This window comes from Dama dama, chromosome 15, assembly GCF_033118175.1.
Source record: "Dama dama isolate Ldn47 chromosome 15, ASM3311817v1, whole genome shotgun sequence".
Taxonomy (NCBI): domain Eukaryota; kingdom Metazoa; phylum Chordata; class Mammalia; order Artiodactyla; family Cervidae; genus Dama; species Dama dama.
This window is the reverse complement of record NC_083695.1, coordinates 28,916,207-28,923,361: the sequence shown is the minus strand read 5'-3', so window position 1 is coordinate 28,923,361 and position 7,155 is coordinate 28,916,207.

Sequence of the window (7,155 nt, the reverse complement as noted above, 5' to 3'; positions counted from 1 at the left end):
TCTGAATGAGGCACTGGGAACCTGAGTTATCCTCTTGGGACACCAATGCCATCTGTGAAATGGGACCCTTCAAGTTAACCAAATGAAATTATCAAGCACTGTACTTAGAACAAAGCTGGTCCTAAAGAACTGAGTCAGATCTGCCCACAGCTGGCCCAGTCCACTGGGGACCAGTAGACATGGCGGGGGGGTGGGACCGACTTCACAGACCAGAACCCCTTCCCTTCCCTCACTGCCCGGGTGCTGACCCTGTGCCTGGCGTTCATCCTCCCAGGGCATTTATCCTCTGGCTGGTTTTCTCCTTCAAATTTTTTGGCGCCACCTGCCAGCACCGGGAGGCAGGCTGATTCCGTGTTTGTGTGCCTGATTACAAATGAGAAAAGAGGGCGGTTAGGACATCAATCCCATCCCCACCCACCACAGAGGAAATTAGCAGCAAATCAAGTCTGACAGTCATGATTCAAGGAGTGGCCAAGCTGGGAGGCTCTTCAGATATCATTCAGTCCACCCCCCTCATAAATAAACAGAGGAACTCAAGCTAAAAGGAGCTAGCATCCTGCTCACAGTTGTCTATTTACATCTAATACCCTTTTCTATGTGTGTTAGATTGCACAATAAAAGAAAAATGTTTTTTGAAAAGAAAACAGTTTTTAAATTTGCATATCCCCTATGACTAGTGAAGTCAAGTGTATTTTTACATGTTTATCAGTCATTTGTTGTTTTACAAATTTTCTGATTTTATCCTCTGTACACTTTTTCTTTGGCTGCGCTGTGAAGCATGTGGGACCTCACTTCTCGTACCAGGGATCCAACCCATGCCTCCTGCAATGGGAGCACAGAGTCTTGGTCACTGGACCACCAGGGAAGTCCCCTTTCCCCCTTTGTACATTTTAAAATTAAGTAATAGGTTCCTTTAAGTGGGCAACGCCAAGGGCTGACAGACTGGGGAAATGGCATTCCTACCTCTTCTTCCATAGGGGAGGGGCCCTTCTGGAGAAGACTCCAGGTTGGCCTCTCAGACAGAGGAAGGGTCTTGGAGCCAGCCACCTTCAGGGGCTGGCCTCATCGGGGCCCGGCCGGGCATTCTGGGAAAGCAGCCTGGGTACACTGGTGCTGGGCCAGGCCTGCGTGACTCACTGGGAGTGGCGGGCACCCGGGCATCAGGGCTGCAGCAGCAGTTCCACCTGTCATGCGGAAGAGCGGGGCAGCTGCTTCTGGAAGGCTGGGTACTGCTGGGGGAGGGGAGCCTCAGAGGAGGTGGCTGGGCCCCCGGTGCAGTCAGAAGGTACCAAGACTGGGCCTTGGGGAACACAGAACTGGGGTCCGGACCTGATCCTGTAGCTACTGAGGAAGGGATGCAAGGCTTTTACACTCAGAAAACATTCATGGACCTGCTGATCTGTGTCAGGAAGGTTTACAAGCCACAGCATCCTGCCCTGTGCTGGTTGCTAGGGGACCCCCAGCAAGGGTAGACCACCCAGTTTACAGCTGACAAAGTGCTTTCACCCACATATTAGAGCCCTCACCACTCCTACATTTACTTGGCTATTGCCTTCCTTCTGCACGGTTGTTGGCACCATGAAGCAAGGACCATCTCACCAACTGGTATCTGAGGGCCTGGTGGGGTGTTGGGCACATAGCTGCTCATTAAACATGGCAGCCGCGGATTGGCTGTCCCTGGTCACCCGAGCCGGCTCTGCCTGCAGCTTCATTCAGATTGCAGGTTCCATCCTCCCCTGGGGCTTCCACCAGAAACCTAGTCCCACAGATATAAAACTTGTCCGGGGAGGAGCCAGTTCCCTTCTCCCAGACTTGCCAACTCCTAAGGGCTACATTTCCCTGTAGGCCATTTCAACTTCCTCTTTCCTGTTTGCTAAGCAATTTGCATCAGCCACAGCTCCTACTCTCTGTCTTACATTCCCAAGTCCCTCTCTGTCTGGCTCAGAGAAAATAGAAGGCTTTCCATTAGCAAAATGCCATTTTCTGTTACAAACATGTGTTGACTGAGGGATTTTTTTTCTTTTCCATGGGTCATCAGAATAGCCTTGTGTGCGAAACTAGACAGGGAGGATAATTCTTGCTTTATTCATGAGCAGTGTGCACCCAAAGGCACCAGCCCCACAGGGTCCACGCAGGCTAGGGCTGGTTTCTGCCTCCTGCTCAGCCTCCTCAATCGTCCCCCCAAACACTGGAGCAAAGCGGGCTCCCTCTCTGCCCCCAGCAAATGACCCCAAACCTTCACAAGAACTGCAGAGGAAGCAGGCTAGTCTGACTTCTGGAGAGTCAAGTGGGGGCTGGGGAAAAAGAACACCGAGAATTTAGGCTGCTAAATACTAGTTAGTTCGTATGTCGTAGGAACCTGTGTTTAAAATCAGCTGGGGTGGAGGGAGTCATGGAATTCTTCTAGTAAAGGATCTCATCCTCTTCTATTTTTATTTTCATGTGAAGCCAAAACAACTGCCCCTAGAACATCCTCCAATTCAACACCGCTTATAATTTTTTTTGGCCACACCCAGTGGCTTGTGGGATCTTAGTTCCCCAACCAGGGATTGAACGCCAACTGTGGCAGTGAAAGCACCGAGTCCTAATCACTGGACTGCCAGGGAATTCCCCTGCTTAAACAACTTTTTATAACATGATGCAGAGCCGTATTTTACGTTACAGCCCAGTGTACAAAACACACAACCCAGCAAAAGCTGCATGAGACAAAGGAACCTTTGCCACAGGATGCATTCCTATATTTTCTATGGTCTCCCTTTAAACAGTAGTCATCACCCACTGTTTGAAATCACTAATTCAAACTGCCAACCAAATGCCTCCAGAGAAGTCCTACCAGGCCTGTTTCAGCAAACAGGTAAGTTACACCTGGATTTATTATAACATTTGTTTATACAGAGACTACCCAAGTGTTAAGCAAAAGCAAAACCCTTAAAAACTTGGCTCAAGTGAATCCTGAGATTGCCTTGATTGAGCACTGAGTGTATATCCTCTCCCCCTGCCTGCCACTCACTCTGTGGGTGACATAACCAGGAAGCCAGGAAAGAGCATCTAAGGCCACAGGGAGCCCCTACATCTCCAAGGACAAGAGAAGGTCTGGGGCCCCACCCTCCAGAGCCACAGTTCAAGGACCAGTGGTGGGGAAAAAGGCAGAGCTCCTTTTGGCACCAGGTAGAAAGGAACTCCTGGTTCCCAGAAGTGAACCCCCCCACGGTGGAACCCTAACTCTTCTCAGGGAGGGGGCTGCTTCTGCCCTCCAGCTGTGTGTGGTCCTGGGGGGCCTGCTCCACCCAGCTGACCACCATGGACCAGAGGGAACTGCACTGGAGGACTGATGGATCCCAGGTGGCCAGTGAACATCTGAGGATGCCTCGGGTGGAGAACGGTGAAGGAATGACTGTTTGCCAGACCCTTGCTTTGCCAAAGGCCCAGGAGAGCAGAAAGGGCTGTGTCTTCCACCACTTACTGGCTTGGCACCACTCTGGACATGTCGACAGCCCGACCCCTAGGGGGGCCAAGGGGAAAAAAATATGAGCGAGTAAAGAAAAATCACACTTGCCTAAAAGGACTCAGTAACAAAGGCAGGAAGCCCTAGGTGAACATGTAAATTAGAACTAGCAAGACAGACAGAAGAGAACTTCAAAGAAAAAAAAAGGGTCATGGAAAGATATAGTTGGAGCACACACAAAAAGATTCCTGCAAACTAAAAAGTGTGACTTTCAAATATAACAATCCAATAGAGACAGTCCATGCTGCAAATTGAGTCAGTGGTCTAAAAGACAAACAGAGAGAAATATCTCAGAATTCAGAGGAAAAACACAAAGAGGTGGATCAGAAGAAAAAGATAAGAGATGTGGAGGCCAGGATGAAATGTGGTAGATGCTGCTGCTGACTAACTCAACGCTGTTCCCAACCTCCTCCTTCCTACTCTGACTTCACTGTGGAGGCTAGATATGTGAAATATACTTATTACCAGCTTCCCTTGTTGGAGACTGTTCTGGTTCATGGGCCATAGACATCCAGAAAGATTGTTTGTCTTTTCTGATATGATTAGTGTCACAGTTTTTTCTCCTTTCTTCCTACGTAGAATGCAAACACGATGCCTGGAGCTGCAGCAGCCGTCTTGTAACCACAAAAAAGAGGCCAAGAGAACCGAGGAGATACCAGTCGAAACCCTGATGCTGTCCAACAACGGAACCCAAGTCAGCAGCTGCCTACCCAGAGCCCTGTGAAGTGAGGAAAATAAGTACCTATTTATTCAAGTCATTCTTTACTCAACTGTTCTGCTACATTCTTACATAATATGAGAAGAAATTAAGAAATTATAGAAGAAAATTTCCCTGTGAAGAAAAATTTGTTTTCAAACTGAAAGGGCTCACTAAGTATCATATTTAAAACCAATACCCTTATACACCTGATATAAATTTGTCAATTTATACCTGAATTACGCAGAAAAAAGAGAAAAAGCTACAGAGAGCAGCTTCCTTAAAAGAGAAACAAACATCAAACAAACATTAGAGTTTTCATTTTTAGCTCTTGAATCTGGACACCAGAGAAGCAATGTCAACAGATAATCGACAGGAAATAACAAATCAGTTTTAAATACAGGGTATTTTCCCCAGTCTTAAGTTCCCTGGGTAATTATTAGCCACAGCTTGGGAATTTCAAATAGAAAACAGATAAAAACTGGCTTGAAGCCACCTAGGAAGCCCCCTTTATATCTATATTCAATTTAAAGAAGAAAATGGTTTTCTTCACGCTTCAAACACCGTAAACAGATAAACGGCAAAAATAAAAATCTGGGGCAACGTTCAAAATCATAAGGTGAATAAAACTTGCCTCTTGTTGTGACGATTAGTTGCATGCATGTTTCCACTCAGTGGGGAAGGAGGTGGTGGTAAGGGGGGTAAGGCAGACATTTGAAAAAGAAATAACAACACAGTGTGGTAAGTATCAACATTGGGAAGGAGCAGTTGCTTAGATCTGTGTGTGCAGGAAGGGTTCCAGGAGGCAGCAATGTTAAAGAGAGGCCTGCCAGATTAAGTGGATATTGCCCCAGTGAAAGGATGTGTAAGAGGGTCTCAGAACAAGGGGAGAGTGGTTCCCAAACTTGACTGCAAACTGGAACCACCTGGGGATCTCTAAAAACTACTGATGCCTGGCTCCCACCCCCATGCCCTCCCACCCCCCATGCTATGCTAAATCTCTCAGTCCTGTCCAACTTTTTGAGACTCCATGGACTGTAGCCCACCAGGCTCCTCTGTCCATGGGGATTCTCCAGGCAAGAATACTGGAGTATTCTGGGTTGCCATGCCCTCCTCCAGGGGATCTTCCCAACCCAGGAATCGAACCCAGGTCTCCTGCATTGCGGGCAGATTCTTTACTGTCTGAACCACCAGGGACACCCAAGAATACTGGAGTGGGTAGCCCAGCCCTTCTCCAGGAGATCTTCCCAACCCAGAAGTTGAACTGGGATCTCCTGCATTGTAGGTAGATTCTTTACCAGCTGAGCTATCAGGGAGGCACCCATGCCCCCTACTTCCTGCCTTAACTTATCTGAGGTGTGATGTGGCAGCATTTTCAAAGCTCCCCAGGTGATTCTAATGAGCAGCAAAGTTTGGGAACCACGGGCCTACACCATGCTTGAGGCCAGAGCCTGTGGCTCTCTGTAGATGGAACAAGGAATTGGAGGCAGAGGACCAACAGTGGGAATGGAGAGAAGTGGATGGGTTAAGATTTAGGATGTAGAATGGACAGGAGTAAGTGATCCTGGGGAGGGAGCAAGTGAAGAAGCTGCTGACTGTGATGCCCAGGTTTCAGGCTTGGGTAACTGGGTGCATGTGGTCCATTTTCTGAGATGCAGAGCAGCAGGAGAAAGGGGGTGCGCGCAGGAAGACCTTCTGATTAGAGGTGATGCATGCTTATTTCAAAGAGGTTTGGCTTAAAATATCTTAACCCTGGCCGTGTTTATCATCATCACCATCTTCCTGTTTATCTGAGTCTGAGAGGCTGCTTGAAGCCCTTGTGCTCACACGGATTAAAGTAATGATGTCGCCCTCTGGCGTCACTATCTGTGTATCAGTTGACACATGCAGGAGATGGACCCAGGACCTGGACCCAGGTAGGAACAGGGGCTTGAGGTGAGCAATCAGAGATGATCTCTTTTAGTGCTCAGGCCACAATCTCCCAGGGAGCCCCATGCTTGGCCCGACTTGAATAAGGTCTCCTTTGGATAAGCCGCTGTCCCTGCAAAGTGCTCACCTCATGGAAGGAGCCCTGAGCAGAGGAAAGACCACTGAATGGGGCGTTTGCTGGTGGGAGCTACAGGCACAGCTCGGCCAGTATTGGCTCTCCACCCTGCAGTGAGCGCCTTACCTGGGCATCAGTGTCCTTAACAGGACGAGGTGCTCCTGGAGGACTAACACTGTATCTGTGTCGATGATCACAACAGTGGGCAAGACTGACCTTCTCTGCCTCCAAGGAAGAGACAAGGGGCAGTTCTCACGTTCTCCAGAAAGGCTGCCACATGCCAGTGAGGAATAGAGAGCAAGTCTCCAGGCAGGCTTCTGGAAGAAGGTAGCATTCCATCTGGGCCCTGAAGTGTCTGTGGCCAGACACCCCACCCTTGGGACATTCAGGAGAAACTTGTCATCTCAGAGAAGGCCTGGGGTCGGAGAAGAAAGAGTATGGGCTCTGGAGTCAGACAGATCAGGCTTGACTGATGGTTCTCCCAGCTGCATGACCTTGGGCAAGTTCTTTAACCTTTCTGAGCATATAATCTCATGTATGAAATTGGGATATAATGAAATTGTAGGAAGGGGGAGAGAAAGAGAAAAAAAAGGGGTGGCCTTACAGATGTCTCCTGCCACCTGCAGGCACCCAGGCGTTACGGGACTTTTCCCTGGGCTTCCAGAGAAGGGAGGACTGGAACTCGGCCCTACCAGAACCAGAATTCGAGTTCTCTGCCAAGAGGAGGTGATCAGTCTCCAATCCTTAGCTTAAGCTGAGGCCCTTCGACCAGATTCCTGCGTCCAGGACCGGGGGACTAGAAAAATAGGATAGGTTGAAAAGAGGGGTGAGAAAACAGGGGTCAACAAAATCTCTTGTTCCTTACCCGGTTGGGGCACCCTGGCCAGTTGTCTGCGTCAGGAGGAGACC